Raw genomic sequence first — 18,547 nt, forward strand, 5'->3', positions numbered from 1 at the left:
TGCTTCCATCCACCCCAGATGGGACTTTAACCCACAATCCCTGGCTTAGGAGGCCAATGCCTTATCCATTAGGCCACTGGGGCACTGTCTACCTTTTGCAAATGGTACGAACTGATACAAGCAGTAAAAACAATGTGTACTGGATAGCACTGAGACACGCAAATGAAATTTAGCTTTCTAATTCCTGTTTGCGTTTCATTTTTGAAAATAATCTGTTCAGCAGAGGATGGTTTCGATCCATCGACCTCTGTGTTATGGGCCCAGCACGCTTCCGCTGTGCCACTCTGCTCTCAGCCACTTCAGAAAAGACTAGAACTCAAAATCTTTGGCTTAGGAGTCCAGTATCTTAGGCCACTGGGATACTGTGTAAACAGTATGACCTATACGAACTGTTGGAAGAAGTAAAAAAAAATTATAATGGCACTGAGACATTATGCCCATGAAACGACACATTTTTTTAAAATGTTGTTCGCACTTAAAATAAACTGTTTAGCAGAGGATGGTTTCGATCCATCGACCTCTGGGTTATCGGCACAGCACGCTTCCGCTGCGCCACTCTGCTCTCAGCCACTTCAGAAAAGACTAGAACTCAAAATCTTTGGCTGAGGAGTCCAGTATCTTAGGCCACTGGGATACTGTGTAAACAGTATGACCTATACGAACTGTTGGAAGAGGTAAAAAAAAATTATAATGGCACTGAGACATTATGCCCATGAAACGACACATTTTTTAAAAATGTTGTTCGCACTTAAAATGAACTGTTTAGCAGAGGATGGTTTCGATCCATCGACCTCTGGGTTATGGGCCCAGCACGCTTCCGCTGCGCCACTCTGCTACCATCCACCCCAGATGGGACTTTAACCCACAATCCCTGGCTTAGGAGGCCAATGCCTTATCCATTAGGCCACTGGGGCACTGTCTACCTTTTGCAAATGGTACGAACTGATACAAGCAGTAAAAACAATGTGTACTGGATAGCACTGAGACACGCAAATGAAATTTAGCTTTCTAATTCCTGTTTGCGTTTCATTTTTGAAAATAATCTGTTTAGCAGAGGATGGTTTCGATCCATCGACCTCTGTGTTATGGGCCCAGCACGCTTCCGCTGTGCCACTCTGCTCTCAGCCACTTCAGAAAAGACTAGAACTCAAAATCTTTGGCTTAGGAGTCCAGTATCTTAGGCCACTGGGATACTGTGTAAACAGTATGACCTATACGAACTGTTGGAAGAAGTAAAAAAAAATTATAATGGCACTGAGACATTATGCCCATGAAACGACACATTTTTTAAAAATGTTGTTCGCACTTAAAATAAACTGTTTAGCAGAGGATGGTTTCGATCCATCGACCTCTGGGTTATGGGCCCAGCACGCTTCCGCTGCTCTACTCTGCTTCCATCCACCCCAGATGGGACTTGAACCCACAATCCCTGGCTTAGGAGGCCAAAGCATTATCCATTAGGCCACTGGGGCACTGTCTACCTTTTGCAAATAGTACGAACTGATACAAGCAGTAAAAACAATGTGTACTGGATAGCACTGAGACACGCAAATTAAATTTAGCTTTCTAATTTCTGTTTGCGTTTCATTTTTGAAAATAATCTGTTTAGCAGAGGATGGTTTCGATCCATCGACCTCTGTGTTATGGGCCCAGCACGCTTCCGCTGTGCCACTCTGCTCTCAGCCACTTCAGAAAAGACTAGAACTCAAAATCTTTGGCTGAGGAGTCCAGTATCTTAGGCCACTGGGATACTGTGTAAACAGTATGACCTATACGAACTGTTGGAAGAGGTAAAAAAAAATTATAATGGCACTGAGACATTATGCCCATGAAACGACACATTTTTTTTAAATGTTGTTCGCACTTAAAATGAACTGTTTAGCAGAGGATGGTTTCGATCCATCGACCTCTGGGTTATGGGCCCAGCACGCTTCCGCTGCGCCACTCTGCTTCCATCCACCCCAGATGGGACTTTAACCCACAATCCCTGGCTTAGGAGGCCAATGCCTTATCCATTAGGCCACTGGGGCACTGTCTACCTTTTGCAAATGGTACGAACTGATACAAGCAGTAAAAACAATGTGTACTGGATAGCACTGAGACACGCAAATGAAATTTAGCTTTCTAATTCCTGTTTGCGTTTCATTTTTGAAAATAATCTGTTCAGCAGAGGATGGTTTCGATCCATCGACCTCTGTGTTATGGGCCCAGCACGCTTCCGCTGTGCCACTCTGCTCTCAGCCACTTCAGAAAAGACTAGAACTCAAAATCTTTGGCTTAGGAGTCCAGTATCTTAGGCCACTGGGATACTGTGTAAACAGTATGACCTATACGAACTGTTGGAAGAAGTAAAAAAAAATTATAATGGCACTGAGACATTATGCCCATGAAACGACACATTTTTTTTAAATGTTGTTCGCACTTAAAATAAACTGTTTAGCAGAGGATGGTTTCGATCCATCGACCTCTGGGTTATCGGCACAGCACGCTTCCGCTGCGCCACTCTGCTCTCAGCCACTTCAGAAAAGACTAGAACTCAAAATCTTTGGCTGAGGAGTCCAGTATCTTAGGCCACTGGGATACTGTGTAAACAGTATGACCTATACGAACTGTTGGAAGAGGTAAAAAAAAATTATAATGGCACTGAGACATTATGCCCATGAAACGACACATTTTTTAAAAATGTTGTTCGCACTTAAAATGAACTGTTTAGCAGAGGATGGTTTCGATCCATCGACCTCTGGGTTATGGGCCCAGCACGCTTCCGCTGCGCCACTCTGCTACCATCCACCCCAGATGGGACTTTAACCCACAATCCCTGGCTTAGGAGGCCAATGCCTTATCCATTAGGCCACTGGGGCACTGTCTACCTTTTGCAAATGGTACGAACTGATACAAGCAGTAAAAACAATGTGTACTGGATAGCACTGAGACACGCAAATGAAATTTAGCTTTCTAATTCCTGTTTGCGTTTCATTTTTGAAAATAATCTGTTTAGCAGAGGATGGTTTCGATCCATCGACCTCTGTGTTATGGGCCCAGCACGCTTCCGCTGTGCCACTCTGCTCTCAGCCACTTCAGAAAAGACTAGAACTCAAAATCTTTGGCTTAGGAGTCCAGTATCTTAGGCCACTGGGATACTGTGTAAACAGTATGACCTATACGAACTGTTGGAAGAAGTAAAAAAAAATTATAATGGCACTGAGACATTATGCCCATGAAACGACACATTTTTTAAAAATGTTGTTCGCACTTAAAATAAACTGTTTAGCAGAGGATGGTTTCGATCCATCGACCTCTGGGTTATGGGCCCAGCACGCTTCCGCTGCTCTACTCTGCTTCCATCCACCCCAGATGGGACTTGAACCCACAATCCCTGGCTTAGGAGGCCAAAGCATTATCCATTAGGCCACTGGGGCACTGTCTACCTTTTGCAAATAGTACGAACTGATACAAGCAGTAAAAACAATGTGTACTGGATAGCACTGAGACACGCAAATTAAATTTAGCTTTCTAATTTCTGTTTGCGTTTCATTTTTGAAAATAATCTGTTTAGCAGAGGATGGTTTCGATCCATCGACCTCTGTGTTATGGGCCCAGCACGCTTCCGCTGTGCCACTCTGCTCTCAGCCACTTCAGAAAAGACTAGAACTCAAAATCTTTGGCTGAGGAGTCCAGTATCTTAGGCCACTGGGATACTGTGTAAACAGTATGACCTATACGAACTGTTGGAAGAGGTAAAAAAAAATTATAATGGCACTGAGACATTATGCCCATGAAACGACACATTTTTTTTAAATGTTGTTCGCACTTAAAATGAACTGTTTAGCAGAGGATGGTTTCGATCCATCGACCTCTGGGTTATGGGCCCAGCACGCTTCCGCTGCGCCACTCTGCTTCCATCCACCCCAGATGGGACTTTAACCCACAATCCCTGGCTTAGGAGGCCAATGCCTTATCCATTAGGCCACTGGGGCACTGTCTACCTTTTGCAAATGGTACGAACTGATACAAGCAGTAAAAACAATGTGTACTGGATAGCACTGAGACACGCAAATGAAATTTAGCTTTCTAATTCCTGTTTGCGTTTCATTTTTGAAAATAATCTGTTCAGCAGAGGATGGTTTCGATCCATCGACCTCTGTGTTATGGGCCCAGCACGCTTCCGCTGTGCCACTCTGCTCTCAGCCACTTCAGAAAAGACTAGAACTCAAAATCTTTGGCTTAGGAGTCCAGTATCTTAGGCCACTGGGATACTGTGTAAACAGTATGACCTATACGAACTGTTGGAAGAAGTAAAAAAAAATTATAATGGCACTGAGACATTATGCCCATGAAACGACACATTTTTTTTAAATGTTGTTCGCACTTAAAATAAACTGTTTAGCAGAGGATGGTTTCGATCCATCGACCTCTGGGTTATCGGCACAGCACGCTTCCGCTGCGCCACTCTGCTCTCAGCCACTTCAGAAAAGACTAGAACTCAAAATCTTTGGCTGAGGAGTCCAGTATCTTAGGCCACTGGGATACTGTGTAAACAGTATGACCTATACGAACTGTTGGAAGAGGTAAAAAAAAATTATAATGGCACTGAGACATTATGCCCATGAAACGACACATTTTTTAAAAATGTTGTTCGCACTTAAAATGAACTGTTTAGCAGAGGATGGTTTCGATCCATCGACCTCTGGGTTATGGGCCCAGCACGCTTCCGCTGCGCCACTCTGCTACCATCCACCCCAGATGGGACTTTAACCCACAATCCCTGGCTTAGGAGGCCAATGCCTTATCCATTAGGCCACTGGGGCACTATCTACCTTTTGCAAATGGTACGAACTGATACAAGCAGTAAAAACAATGTGTACTGGATAGCACTGAGACACGCAAATGAAATTTAGCTTTCTAATTCCTGTTTGCGTTTCATTTTTGAAAATAATCTGTTTAGCAGAGGATGGTTTCGATCCATCGACCTCTGTGTTATGGGCCCAGCACGCTTCCGCTGTGCCACTCTGCTCTCAGCCACTTCAGAAAAGACTAGAACTCAAAATCTTTGGCTTAGGAGTCCAGTATCTTAGGCCACTGGGATACTGTGTAAACAGTATGACCTATACGAACTGTTGGAAGAAGTAAAAAAAAATTATAATGGCACTGAGACATTATGCCCATGAAACGACACATTTTTTAAAAATGTTGTTCGCACTTAAAATAAACTGTTTAGCAGAGGATGGTTTCGATCCATCGACCTCTGGGTTATGGGCCCAGCACGCTTCCGCTGCTCTACTCTGCTTCCATCCACCCCAGATGGGACTTGAACCCACAATCCCTGGCTTAGGAGGCCAAAGCATTATCCATTAGGCCACTGGGGCACTGTCTACCTTTTGCAAATAGTACGAACTGATACAAGCAGTAAAAACAATGTGTACTGGATAGCACTGAGACACGCAAATTAAATTTAGCTTTCTAATTTCTGTTTGCGTTTCATTTTTGAAAATAATCTGTTTAGCAGAGGATGGTTTCGATCCATCGACCTCTGTGTTATGGGCCCAGCACGCTTCCGCTGTGCCACTCTGCTCTCAGCCACTTCAGAAAAGACTAGAACTCAAAATCTTTGGCTGAGGAGTCCAGTATCTTAGGCCACTGGGATACTGTGTAAACAGTATGACCTATACGAACTGTTGGAAGAGGTAAAAAAAAATTATAATGGCACTGAGACATTATGCCCATGAAACGACACATTTTTTTTAAATGTTGTTCGCACTTAAAATGAACTGTTTAGCAGAGGATGGTTTCGATCCATCGACCTCTGGGTTATGGGCCCAGCACGCTTCCGCTGCGCCACTCTGCTTCCATCCACCCCAGATGGGACTTTAACCCACAATCCCTGGCTTAGGAGGCCAATGCCTTATCCATTAGGCCACTGGGGCACTGTCTACCTTTTGCAAATGGTACGAACTGATACAAGCAGTAAAAACAATGTGTACTGGATAGCACTGAGACACGCAAATGAAATTTAGCTTTCTAATTCCTGTTTGCGTTTCATTTTTGAAAATAATCTGTTCAGCAGAGGATGGTTTCGATCCATCGACCTCTGTGTTATGGGCCCAGCACGCTTCCGCTGTGCCACTCTGCTCTCAGCCACTTCAGAAAAGACTAGAACTCAAAATCTTTGGCTTAGGAGTCCAGTATCTTAGGCCACTGGGATACTGTGTAAACAGTATGACCTATACGAACTGTTGGAAGAAGTAAAAAAAAATTATAATGGCACTGAGACATTATGCCCATGAAACGACACATTTTTTTTAAATGTTGTTCGCACTTAAAATAAACTGTTTAGCAGAGGATGGTTTCGATCCATCGACCTCTGGGTTATCGGCACAGCACGCTTCCGCTGCGCCACTCTGCTCTCAGCCACTTCAGAAAAGACTAGAACTCAAAATCTTTGGCTGAGGAGTCCAGTATCTTAGGCCACTGGGATACTGTGTAAACAGTATGACCTATACGAACTGTTGGAAGAGGTAAAAAAAAATTATAATGGCACTGAGACATTATGCCCATGAAACGACACATTTTTTAAAAATGTTGTTCGCACTTAAAATGAACTGTTTAGCAGAGGATGGTTTCGATCCATCGACCTCTGGGTTATGGGCCCAGCACGCTTCCGCTGCGCCACTCTGCTACCATCCACCCCAGATGGGACTTTAACCCACAATCCCTGGCTTAGGAGGCCAATGCCTTATCCATTAGGCCACTGGGGCACTGTCTACCTTTTGCAAATGGTACGAACTGATACAAGCAGTAAAAACAATGTGTACTGGATAGCACTGAGACACGCAAATGAAATTTAGCTTTCTAATTCCTGTTTGCGTTTCATTTTTGAAAATAATCTGTTTAGCAGAGGATGGTTTCGATCCATCGACCTCTGTGTTATGGGCCCAGCACGCTTCCGCTGTGCCACTCTGCTCTCAGCCACTTCAGAAAAGACTAGAACTCAAAATCTTTGGCTTAGGAGTCCAGTATCTTAGGCCACTGGGATACTGTGTAAACAGTATGACCTATACGAACTGTTGGAAGAAGTAAAAAAAAATTATAATGGCACTGAGACATTATGCCCATGAAACGACACATTTTTTAAAAATGTTGTTCGCACTTAAAATAAACTGTTTAGCAGAGGATGGTTTCGATCCATCGACCTCTGGGTTATGGGCCCAGCACGCTTCCGCTGCTCTACTCTGCTTCCATCCACCCCAGATGGGACTTGAACCCACAATCCCTGGCTTAGGAGGCCAAAGCATTATCCATTAGGCCACTGGGGCACTGTCTACCTTTTGCAAATAGTACGAACTGATACAAGCAGTAAAAACAATGTGTACTGGATAGCACTGAGACACGCAAATTAAATTTAGCTTTCTAATTTCTGTTTGCGTTTCATTTTTGAAAATAATCTGTTTAGCAGAGGATGGTTTCGATCCATCGACCTCTGTGTTATGGGCCCAGCACGCTTCCGCTGTGCCACTCTGCTCTCAGCCACTTCAGAAAAGACTAGAACTCAAAATCTTTGGCTGAGGAGTCCAGTATCTTAGGCCACTGGGATACTGTGTAAACAGTATGACCTATACGAACTGTTGGAAGAGGTAAAAAAAAATTATAATGGCACTGAGACATTATGCCCATGAAACGACACATTTTTTTTAAATGTTGTTCGCACTTAAAATGAACTGTTTAGCAGAGGATGGTTTCGATCCATCGACCTCTGGGTTATCGGCACAGCACGCTTCCGCTGCGCCACTCTGCTTCCATCCACCCCAGATGGGACTTTAACCCACAATCCCTGGCTTAGGAGGCCAATGCCTTATCCATTAGGCCACTGGGGCACTGTCTACCTTTTGCAAATGGTACGAACTGATACAAGCAGTAAAAACAATGTGTACTGGATAGCACTGAGACACGCAAATGAAATTTAGCTTTCTAATTCCTGTTTGCGTTTCATTTTTGAAAATAATCTGTTCAGCAGAGGATGGTTTCGATCCATCGACCTCTGTGTTATGGGCCCAGCACGCTTCCGCTGTGCCACTCTGCTCTCAGCCACTTCAGAAAAGACTAGAACTCAAAATCTTTGGCTTAGGAGTCCAGTATCTTAGGCCACTGGGATACTGTGTAAACAGTATGACCTATACGAACTGTTGGAAGAAGTAAAAAAAAATTATAATGGCACTGAGACATTATGCCCATGAAACGACACATTTTTTTTAAATGTTGTTCGCACTTAAAATAAACTGTTTAGCAGAGGATGGTTTCGATCCATCGACCTCTGGGTTATCGGCACAGCACGCTTCCGCTGCGCCACTCTGCTCTCAGCCACTTCAGAAAAGACTAGAACTCAAAATCTTTGGCTGAGGAGTCCAGTATCTTAGGCCACTGGGATACTGTGTAAACAGTATGACCTATACGAACTGTTGGAAGAGGTAAAAAAAAATTATAATGGCACTGAGACATTATGCCCATGAAACGACACATTTTTAAAAAATGTTGTTCGCACTTAAAATGAACTGTTTAGCAGAGGATGGTTTCGATCCATCGACCTCTGGGTTATGGGCCCAGCACGCTTCCGCTGCGCCACTCTGCTACCATCCACCCCAGATGGGACTTTAACCCACAATCCCTGGCTTAGGAGGCCAATGCCTTATCCATTAGGCCACTGGGGCACTGTCTACCTTTTGCAAATGGTACGAACTGATACAAGCAGTAAAAACAATGTGTACTGGATAGCACTGAGACACGCAAATGAAATTTAGCTTTCTAATTCCTGTTTGCGTTTCATTTTTGAAAATAATCTGTTTAGCAGAGGATGGTTTCGATCCATCGACCTCTGTGTTATGGGCCCAGCACGCTTCCGCTGTGCCACTCTGCTCTCAGCCACTTCAGAAAAGACTAGAACTCAAAATCTTTGGCTTAGGAGTCCAGTATCTTAGGCCACTGGGATACTGTGTAAACAGTATGACCTATACGAACTGTTGGAAGAAGTAAAAAAAAATTATAATGGCACTGAGACATTATGCCCATGAAACGACACATTTTTTAAAAATGTTGTTCGCACTTAAAATAAACTGTTTAGCAGAGGATGGTTTCGATCCATCGACCTCTGGGTTATGGGCCCAGCACGCTTCCGCTGCTCTACTCTGCTTCCATCCACCCCAGATGGGACTTGAACCCACAATCCCTGGCTTAGGAGGCCAAAGCATTATCCATTAGGCCACTGGGGCACTGTCTACCTTTTGCAAATAGTACGAACTGATACAAGCAGTAAAAACAATGTGTACTGGATAGCACTGAGACACGCAAATTAAATTTAGCTTTCTAATTTCTGTTTGCGTTTCATTTTTGAAAATAATCTGTTTAGCAGAGGATGGTTTCGATCCATCGACCTCTGTGTTATGGGCCCAGCACGCTTCCGCTGTGCCACTCTGCTCTCAGCCACTTCAGAAAAGACTAGAACTCAAAATCTTTGGCTGAGGAGTCCAGTATCTTAGGCCACTGGGATACTGTGTAAACAGTATGACCTATACGAACTGTTGGAAGAGGTAAAAAAAAATTATAATGGCACTGAGACATTACGCACATGAAACGACACATTTTTTTATAATGTTGTTCGCACTTAAAATAAACTGTTTAGCAGAGGATGGTTTCGATCCATCGACCTCTGGGTTATGGGCCCAGCACGCTTCCGCTGCTCTACTCTGCTTCCATCCACCCCAGATGGGACTTTAACCCACAATCCCTGGCTTAGGAGGCCAATGCCTTATCCATTAGGCCACTGGGGCACTGTCTACCTTTTGCAAATAGTACGAACTGATACAAGCAGTAAAAACAATGTGTACTGGATAGCACTGAGACACGCAAAGAAATTTAGCTTTCTAATTTCTGTTTGCGTTTCCTTTTTTGAAAATAATCTGTTTAGCAGAGGATGGTTTCGATCCATCGACCTCTGTGTTATGGGCCCAGCACGCTTCCGCTGTGCCACTCTGCTCTCAGCCACTTCAGAAAAGACTAGAACTCACAATCCATGGCTTAGGAGTCCAGTATCTTAGGCCACTGGGATTCTGTGTAAACAGTATGACCTATACGAACTGTTGGAAGAGGTAAAAAAAAATATATAATGGCACTGAGACATGCCCATGAAATGACACATTTTTTAAAAATGTTGTTCGCACTTAAAATAAACTGTTTAGCAGAGGATGGTTTCGATCCATCGACCTCTGGGTTATGGGCCCAGCACGCTTCCGCTGCGCCCCTCTGCTCTCAGCCACTTCAGAAAAGACTAGAACTCACAATCCATGGCTTAGGAGTCCAGTATCTTAGGCCACTGGGATACTGTGTAAACAGTATGACCTATACGAACTGTTGGAAGAGGTAAAAAATATATATAATGGCACTGAGACATGCCCATGAAACGACACATTTTTAAAAAATGTTGTTCGCACTTAAAATATACTGTTTAGCAGAAGATGGTTTCGATCCATCGACCTCTGGGTTATGGGCCCAGCACGCTTCCGCTGCGCCACTCTGCTCTCAGCCACTTCAGAAAAGACTAGAACTCACAATCCATGGCTTAGGAGTCCAGTATCTTAGGCCACTGGGATACTGTGTAAACAGTATGACCTATACGAACTGTTGGAAGAGGTAAAAAAATATATATAATGGCACTGAGACATGCCCATGAAACGACACATTTTTAAAAAATGTTGTTCGCACTTAAAATAAACTGTTTAGCAGAGGATGGTTTCGATCCATCGACCTCTGGGTTATGGGCCCAGCACGCTTCCGCTGCGCCACTCTGCTCTCAGCCACTTCAGAAAAGACTAGAACTCACAATCCATGGCTTAGGAGTCCAGTATCTTAGGCCACAGGGATACTGTGTAAACAGTATGACCTATACGAACTGTTGGAAGAGGTAAAAAAAATGTATAATGGCACTGAGACATTATGCCCATGAAACGACACATTTTTTTAAAATGTTGTTCGCACTTAAAATAAACTGTTTAGCAGAGGATGGTTTCGATCCATCGACCTCTGGGTTATGGGCCCAGCACGCTTCCGCTGCTCTACTCTGCTTCCATCCACCCCAGATGGGACTTGAACCCACAATCCCATGCCTTATCCATTAGGCCACTGGGGCACTGTCTACCTTTCGCAAATAGTACGAACTGATACAAGCAGTAAAAACAATGTGTACTGGATAGCACTGAGACACGCAAATGAAATTTAGCTTTCTAATTTCTGTTTGCGTTTCATTTTTGAAAATAATCTGTTTAGCAGAGGATGGTTTCGATCCATCGACCTCTGTGTTATGGGCCCAGCACGCTTCCGCTGTGCCACTCTGCTCTCAGCCACTTCAGAAAAGACTAGAACTGAAAATCTTTGGCTTAGGAGTCCAGTATCTTAGGCCACTGGGATACTGTGTAAACAGTATGACCTATACAAACTGTTGGAAGAGGTAAAAAAATATATATAATGGCACTGAGACATGCCCATGAAACGACACATTTTTTAAAAATGTTGTTCGCACTTAAAATAAACTGTTTAGCAGAGGATGGTTTCGATCCATCGACCTCTGGGTTATGGGCCCAGCACGCTTCCGCTGCGCCCCTCTGCTCTCAGCCACTTCAGAAAAGACTAGAACTCACAATCCATGGCTTAGGAGTCCAGTATCTTAGGCCACTGGGATACTGTGTAAACAGTATGACCTATACGAACTGTTGGAAGAGGTAAAAAATATATATAATGGCACTGAGACATGCCCATGAAACGACACATTTTTAAAAAATGTTGTTCGCACTTAAAATAAACTGTTTAGCAGAGGATGGTTTCGATCCATCGACCTCTGGGTTATGGGCCCAGCACGCTTCCGCTGCGCCACTATGCTCTCAGCCACTTCAGAAAAGACTAGAACTCACAATCCATGGCTTAGGAGTCCAGTATCTTAGGCCACTGGGATACTGTGTAAACAGTATGACCTATACGAACTGTTGGAAGAGGTAAAAAAATATATATAATGGCACTGAGACATTATGCCCATGAAACGACACATTTTTTTAAAATGTTGTTCGCACTTAAAATAAACTGTTTAGCAGAGGATGGTTTCGATCCATCGACCTCTGGGTTATGGGCCCAGCACGCTTCCGCTGCTCTACTCTGCTTCCATCCACCCCAGATGGGACTTGAACCCACAATCCCTGGCTTAGGAGGCCAATGCCTTATCCATTATGCCACTGGTGCACTGTCTACCTTTTGCAAATAGTACGAACTGATACAAGCAGTAAAAACAATGTGTACTGGATAGCACTGAGACACGCAAATGAAATTTAGCTTTCTAATTTCTGTTTGCGTTTCATTTTTGAAAATAATCTGTTTAGCAGAGGATGGTTTCGATCCATCGACCTCTGTGTTATGGGCCCAGCACGATTCCGCTGTGCCACTCTGCTCTCAGCCACTTCAGAAAAGACTAGAACTCAAAATCTTTGGCTTAGGAGTCCAGTATCTTAGGCCACTGGGATACTGTGTAAACAGTATGACCTATACGAACTGTTGGAAGAGGTAAAAAAATATATATAATGGCACTGAGACATGCCCATGAAACGACACATTTTTTAAAAATGTTGTTCGCACTTAAAATAAACTGTTTAGCAGAGGATGGTTTCGATCCATCGACCTCTGGGTTATGGGCCCAGCACGCTTCCGCTGCGCCCCTCTGCTCTCAGCCACTTCAGAAAAGACTAGAACTCACAATCCATGGCTTAGGAGTCCAGTATCTTAGGCCACTGGGATACTGTGTAAACAGTATGACCTATACGAACTGTTGGAAGAGGTAAAAAAAAATTATAATGGCACTGAGACATTATGCCCATGAAACGACACATTTTTTAAAACTGTTGTTCGCACTTAAAATAAACTGTTTAGCAGAGGATGGTTTCGATCCATCGACCTCTGGGTTATGGGCCCAGCAAGCTTCCGCTGCGCCACTCTGCTCTCAGCCACTTCAGAAAAGACTAGAACTCAAAATCTTTGGCTTAGGAGTCCAGTATCTTAGGCCACTGGGATACTGTGTAAACAGTATTACCTATACGAACTGTTGGAAGAGGTAAAAAAATATATATAATGGCAATGAGACATGCCCATGAAACGACACATTTTAAAAAAATGTTGTTCGCACTTAAAATAAACTGTTTAGCAGAGGATGTTTCGATCCATCGCCCTCTGGGTTATCGGCACAGCACGCTTCCGCTGCGCCACTCTGCTCTCAGCCACTTCAGAAAAGACTAGAACTCAAAATCTTTGGCTGAGGAGTCCAGTATCTTAGGCCACTGGGATACTGTGTAAACAGTATGACCTATACGAACTGTTGGAAGAGGTAAAAAAAAATTATAATGGCACTGAGACATTATGCCCATGAAACGACACATTTTTTTAAAATGTTGTTCGCACTTAAAATGAACTGTTTAGCAGAGGATGGTTTCGATCCATCGACCTCTGGGTTATGGGCCCAGCACGCTTCCGCTGCGCCACTCTGCTTCCATCCACCCCAGATGGGACTTTAACCCACAATCCCTGGCTTAGGAGGCCAATGCCTTATCCATTAGGCCACTGGGGCACTGTCTACCTTTTGCAAATGGTACGAACTGATACAAGCAGTAAAAACAATGTGTACTGGATAGCACTGAGACACGCAAATGAAATATAGCTTTCTAATTCCTGTTTGCGTTTCATTTTTGAAAATAATCTGTTTAGCAGAGGATGGTTTCGATCCATCGACCTCTGTGTTATGGGCCCAGCACGCTTCCGCTGTGCCACTCTGCTCTCAGCCACTTCAGAAAAGACTAGAACTCAAAATCTTTGGCTTAGGAGTCCAGTATCTTAGGCCACTGGGATACTGTGTAAACAGTATGACCTATACGAACTGTTGGAAGAGGTAAAAAAATATATATAATGGCACTGAGACATGCCCATGAAACGACACATTTTTTAAAAATGTTGTTCGCACTTAAAATAAACTGTTTAGCAGAGGATGGTTTCGATCCATCGACCTCTGGGTTATGGGCCCAGCACGCTTCCGCTGCTCCACTCTGCTCTCAGCCACATCAGAAAAGACTAGAACTCACAATCCAAGGCTTAGGAGTCCAGTATCTTAGGCCACTGGGATACTGTGTAAACAGTATGACCTATACGAACTGTTGGAAGAGGTAAAAAAAAAATTATAATGGCACTGAGACATTATGCCCATGAAACAACATATTTTTTAAAAATGTTGTTCGCACTTAAAATAAACTGTTTAGCAGAGGATGGTTTCGATCCATCGACCTCTGGGTTATGGGCCCAGCACGCTTCCGCTGCGCCACTCTGCTCTCATCCCCTTCAGAAAAGACTAGAACTCACAATCCATTGCTTAGGAGTGCAGTGTCTTAGGCCACTGGGATACTGAGTAAACAGTATGACCTATACGAACTGTTGGAAGAGGTAAAAAAATATATATAATGGCACTGAGACATGCCCATGAAACGACACATTTAAAAAAAATGTTGTTCGCACTTAAAATAAACTGTTTAGCAGAGGATGGTTTCGATCCATCGACCTCTGGGTTATGGGCCCAGCACGCTTCCGCTGCTCCACTCTGCTCTCAGCCACATCAGAAAAGACTAGAACTCACAATCCAAGGCTTAGGAGTCCAGTATCTTAGGCCACTGGGATACTGTGTAAACAGTATGACCTATACGAACTGTTGGAAGAGGTAAAAAAAAATTATAATGGCACTGAGACATTATGCCCATGAAACGACACATTTTTTAAAAATGTTGTTCGCACTTAAAATGAACTGTTTAGCAGAGGATGGTTTCGATCCATCGACCTCTGGGTTATGGGCCCAGCACGCTTCCGCTGCGCCACTCTGCTTCCATCCACCCCAGATGGGACTTTAACCCACAATCCCTGGCTTAGGAGGCCAATGCCTTATCCATTAGGCCACTGGGGCACTGTCTACCTTTTGCAAATGGTACGAACTGATACAAGCAGTAAAAACAATGTGTACTGGATAGCACTGAGACACGCAAATGAAATATAGCTTTCTAATTCCTGTTTGCGTTTCATTTTTGAAAATAATCTGTTTAGCAGAGGATGGTTTCGATCCATCGACCTCTGTGTTATGGGCCCAGCACGCTTCCGCTGTGCCACTCTGCTCTCAGCCACTTCAGAAAAGACTAGAACTCAAAATCGTTGGCTTAGGAGTCCAGTATCTTAGGCCACTGGGATACTGTGTAAACAGTATGACCTATACGAACTGTTGGAAGAGGTAAAAAAATATATATAATGGCACTGAGACATGCCCATGAAACGACACATTTTTTAAAAATGTTGTTCGCACTTAAAATAAACTGTTTAGCAGAGGATGGTTTCGATCCATCGACCTCTGGGTTATGGGCCCAGCACGCTTCCGCTGCGCCACTCTGCTCTCAGCCACTTCAGAAAAGACTAGAACTCACAATCCATGGCTTAGGAGTCCAGTATCTTAGGCCACTGGGATACTGTGTAAACAGTATGACCTATACGAACTGTTGGAAGAGGTAAAAAAAAAATTATAATGGCACTGAGACATTATGCCCATGAAACAACATATTTTTTAAAAATGTTGTTCGCACTTAAAATAAACTGTTTAGCAGAGGATGGTTTCGATCCATCGACCTCTGGGTTATGGGCCCAGCACGCTTCCGCTGCGCCACTCTGCTCTCATCCCCTTCAGAAAAGACTAGAACTCACAATCCATTGCTTAGGAGTGCAGTGTCTTAGGCCACTGGGATACTGAGTAAACAGTATGACCTATACGAACTGTTGGAAGAGGTAAAAAAATATATATAATGGCACTGAGACATGCCCATGAAACGACACATTTAAAAAAAATGTTGTTCGCACTTAAAATAAACTGTTTAGCAGAGGATGGTTTCGATCCATCGACCTCTGGGTTATGGGCCCAGCACGCTTCCGCTGCTCCACTCTGCTCTCAGCCACATCAGAAAAGACTAGAACTCACAATCCAAGGCTTAGGAGTCCAGTATCTTAGGCCACTGGGATACTGTGTAAACAGTATGACCTATACGAACTGTTGGAAGAGGTAAAAAAAAAATTATAATGGCACTGAGACATTATGCCCATGAAACAACATATTTTTTAAAAATGTTGTTCGCACTTAAAATAAACTGTTTAGCAGAGGATGGTTTCGATCCATCGACCTCTGGGTTATGGGCCCAGCACGCTTCCGCTGCTCCACTCTGCTCTCAGCCACATCAGAAAAGACTAGAACTCACAATCCAAGGCTTAGGAGTCCAGTATCTTAGGCCACTGGGATACTGTGTAAACAGTATGACCTATACGAACTGTTGGAAGAGGTAAAAAAAAAATTATAATGGCACTGAGACATGCCCTTGAAACGACACATTTTTTAAAAATGTTGTTCGCACTTAAAATGAACTGTTTAGCAGAGGATGGTTTCGATCCATCAACCTCTGGGTTATGGGCCAAGCACGCTTCCGCTGCGCCACTCTGCTCTCAGCCACTTCAGAAAAGACTAGAACTCACAATCCATGGCTTAGGAGTCCAGTATCTTAGGCCACTGGGATACTGTGTAAACAGTATGACCTATACGAACTGTTGGAAGAGGTAAAAAAAAATGTATAATGGCACTGAGACATTATGCCCATGAAACGACACATTTTTTAAAAATGTTGTTCGCACTTAAAATAAACTGTTTAGCAGAGGATGGTTTCGATCCATCGACCTCTGGGTTATGGGCCCAGCACGATTCCACTGCACCACTCTGCTCTCAGCCACTTCAGAAAAGACTAGAACTCAAAATCTTTGGCTTAGGAGTCCAGTATCTTAGGCCACTGGGATACTGTGTAAACAGTATGACCTATACGAACTGTTGGAAGAGGTAAAAAAATATATATAATGGCACTGAGACATGCCCATGAAACGACACATTTTAAAAAAATGTTGTTCGCACTTAAAATAAACTGTTTAGCAGAGGATGTTTCGATCCATCGACCTCTGGGTTATGGGCCCAGCACGCTTCCGCTGCTTCACTCTGCTCTCATACCCTTCAGAAAAGACTAGAACTCACAATCCATTGCTTAGGAGTCCAGTGTCTTAGGCCACTGGGATACTGTGTAAACAGTATGACCTATACGAACTGTTGGAAGAGGTAAAAAAAAAATTATAATGGCACTGAGACATGCCCATGAAACGACACATTTTAAAAAAATGTTGTTCGCACTTAAAATGAACTGTTTAGCAGAGGATGGTTTCGATCCATCAACCTCTGGGTTATGGGCCCAGCACGCTTCCGCTGCGCCACTCTGCTCTCAGCCACTTCAGAAAAGACTAGAACTCACAATCCATGGCTTAGGAGTCCAGTAGCTTAGGCCACTGGGATACTGTGTAAACAGTATGACCTATACGAACTGTTGGAAGAGGTAAAAAAAAATTATAATGGCACTGAGACATTATGCCCATGAAACGACACATTTTTTAAAAATGTTTTTCGCACTTAAAATAAACTGTTCAGCAGAGGATGGTTTCGATCCATCGACCTCTGGGTTATGGGCCCAGCACGCTTCCACTGCGCCACTCTGCTCTAAGCCACTTCAGAAAAGACTAGAACTCACAATCCATGGCTTAGGAGTCCAGTATCTTAGGCCACTGGGATACTGTGTAAACAGTATGACCTATACGAACTGTTGGAAGAGGTAAAAAACAAATTATAATGGCACTGAGACATTATGCCCATGAAACGACACATTTTTTTAAAATGTTGTTCGCACTTAAAATAAACTATTTAGCAGAGGATGGTTTCGATCCATTGACCTCTGGGTTATTGGCCCAGCACGCTTCCGCTGCGCCACTCTGCTCTCAGCCACTTCAGAAAAGACTAGAACTCACAATCCATGGCTCAGGAGTCCAGTATCTTAGGCCACTGGGATACTGTGTAAACAGTATGACCTATACGAACTGTTGGAAGAGGTAAAAAAAAATTATAATGGCACTGAGACATTATGCCCATGAAACGACACATTTTTTAAAAATGTTGTTCGCACTTAAAATAAACTGTTTAGCAGAGGATGGTTTCGATCCATCGACCTCTGGGTTATGGGTCCAGCACGCTTCCGCTGTGCCACTCTGCTCAAAGCCACTTCAGAAAAGACTAGAACTCACAATCCATGGCTTAGGAGTCCAGTATCTTAGGCCACTGGGATACTGTGTAAACAGTATGACCTATACGAACTGTTGGAAGAGGTAAAAAACAAATTATAATGGCACTGAGACATTATGCCCATGAAAAGACACATTTTTTAAAAATGTTGTTCGCACTTAAAATAAACTGTTTAGCAGAGGATGGTTTCGATCCATCGACCTCTGGGTTATGGCCCAGCACGCTTCCGCTGCGCCACTCTGCTCTCAGCCACTTCAGAAAAGACTAGAACTCACAATCCATGGCTTAGGAGTCCAG

At 43.6% G+C, this 18,547-nt stretch overlaps 19 non-coding genes across 19 annotated transcripts; all 19 read right to left on the reverse strand.

The window, feature by feature from the left end:
- Positions 1–10: 10 nt before the first annotated feature.
- Positions 11–83, reverse strand: trnar-ccu (transfer RNA arginine (anticodon CCU)). The gene has a single exon. It is a non-coding gene; the product is annotated as a tRNA-Arg (tRNA).
- Positions 84–841: 758 nt separating this feature from the next.
- trnar-ccu (transfer RNA arginine (anticodon CCU)) lies at positions 842–914 on the reverse strand. Its single transcript has one exon. It is a non-coding gene; the product is annotated as a tRNA-Arg (tRNA).
- Positions 915–1,399: 485 nt separating this feature from the next.
- Positions 1,400–1,472, reverse strand: trnar-ccu (transfer RNA arginine (anticodon CCU)). Its single transcript has one exon. It is a non-coding gene; the product is annotated as a tRNA-Arg (tRNA).
- A 485-nt stretch (positions 1,473–1,957) lies between these two features.
- trnar-ccu (transfer RNA arginine (anticodon CCU)) lies at positions 1,958–2,030 on the reverse strand. Its single transcript has one exon. It is a non-coding gene; the product is annotated as a tRNA-Arg (tRNA).
- Positions 2,031–2,788: 758 nt separating this feature from the next.
- Positions 2,789–2,861, reverse strand: trnar-ccu (transfer RNA arginine (anticodon CCU)). Its single transcript has one exon. It is a non-coding gene; the product is annotated as a tRNA-Arg (tRNA).
- Positions 2,862–3,346: 485 nt separating this feature from the next.
- On the reverse strand, positions 3,347–3,419 carry trnar-ccu (transfer RNA arginine (anticodon CCU)). The gene has a single exon. It is a non-coding gene; the product is annotated as a tRNA-Arg (tRNA).
- A 485-nt stretch (positions 3,420–3,904) lies between these two features.
- On the reverse strand, positions 3,905–3,977 carry trnar-ccu (transfer RNA arginine (anticodon CCU)). The gene has a single exon. It is a non-coding gene; the product is annotated as a tRNA-Arg (tRNA).
- Positions 3,978–4,735: 758 nt separating this feature from the next.
- Positions 4,736–4,808, reverse strand: trnar-ccu (transfer RNA arginine (anticodon CCU)). Its single transcript has one exon. It is a non-coding gene; the product is annotated as a tRNA-Arg (tRNA).
- A 485-nt stretch (positions 4,809–5,293) lies between these two features.
- On the reverse strand, positions 5,294–5,366 carry trnar-ccu (transfer RNA arginine (anticodon CCU)). The gene has a single exon. It is a non-coding gene; the product is annotated as a tRNA-Arg (tRNA).
- Positions 5,367–5,851: 485 nt separating this feature from the next.
- Positions 5,852–5,924, reverse strand: trnar-ccu (transfer RNA arginine (anticodon CCU)). Its single transcript has one exon. It is a non-coding gene; the product is annotated as a tRNA-Arg (tRNA).
- Positions 5,925–6,682: 758 nt separating this feature from the next.
- trnar-ccu (transfer RNA arginine (anticodon CCU)) lies at positions 6,683–6,755 on the reverse strand. The gene has a single exon. It is a non-coding gene; the product is annotated as a tRNA-Arg (tRNA).
- A 485-nt stretch (positions 6,756–7,240) lies between these two features.
- trnar-ccu (transfer RNA arginine (anticodon CCU)) lies at positions 7,241–7,313 on the reverse strand. Its single transcript has one exon. It is a non-coding gene; the product is annotated as a tRNA-Arg (tRNA).
- Positions 7,314–7,798: 485 nt separating this feature from the next.
- On the reverse strand, positions 7,799–7,871 carry trnar-ccu (transfer RNA arginine (anticodon CCU)). Its single transcript has one exon. It is a non-coding gene; the product is annotated as a tRNA-Arg (tRNA).
- Positions 7,872–8,629: 758 nt separating this feature from the next.
- Positions 8,630–8,702, reverse strand: trnar-ccu (transfer RNA arginine (anticodon CCU)). Its single transcript has one exon. It is a non-coding gene; the product is annotated as a tRNA-Arg (tRNA).
- A 485-nt stretch (positions 8,703–9,187) lies between these two features.
- trnar-ccu (transfer RNA arginine (anticodon CCU)) lies at positions 9,188–9,260 on the reverse strand. The gene has a single exon. It is a non-coding gene; the product is annotated as a tRNA-Arg (tRNA).
- Positions 9,261–9,745: 485 nt separating this feature from the next.
- On the reverse strand, positions 9,746–9,818 carry trnar-ccu (transfer RNA arginine (anticodon CCU)). The gene has a single exon. It is a non-coding gene; the product is annotated as a tRNA-Arg (tRNA).
- Positions 9,819–13,572: 3,754 nt separating this feature from the next.
- Positions 13,573–13,645, reverse strand: trnar-ccu (transfer RNA arginine (anticodon CCU)). The gene has a single exon. It is a non-coding gene; the product is annotated as a tRNA-Arg (tRNA).
- A 1,301-nt stretch (positions 13,646–14,946) lies between these two features.
- Positions 14,947–15,019, reverse strand: trnar-ccu (transfer RNA arginine (anticodon CCU)). Its single transcript has one exon. It is a non-coding gene; the product is annotated as a tRNA-Arg (tRNA).
- Positions 15,020–17,602: 2,583 nt separating this feature from the next.
- trnam-cau (transfer RNA methionine (anticodon CAU)) lies at positions 17,603–17,674 on the reverse strand. Its single transcript has one exon. It is a non-coding gene; the product is annotated as a tRNA-Met (tRNA).
- Between the last annotated feature and the right edge of the window lie 873 nt (positions 17,675–18,547).

Source organism: Oncorhynchus clarkii, unplaced genomic scaffold (assembly GCF_045791955.1).
Source record: "Oncorhynchus clarkii lewisi isolate Uvic-CL-2024 unplaced genomic scaffold, UVic_Ocla_1.0 unplaced_contig_1723_pilon_pilon, whole genome shotgun sequence".
NCBI classification, from domain to species: domain Eukaryota; kingdom Metazoa; phylum Chordata; class Actinopteri; order Salmoniformes; family Salmonidae; genus Oncorhynchus; species Oncorhynchus clarkii.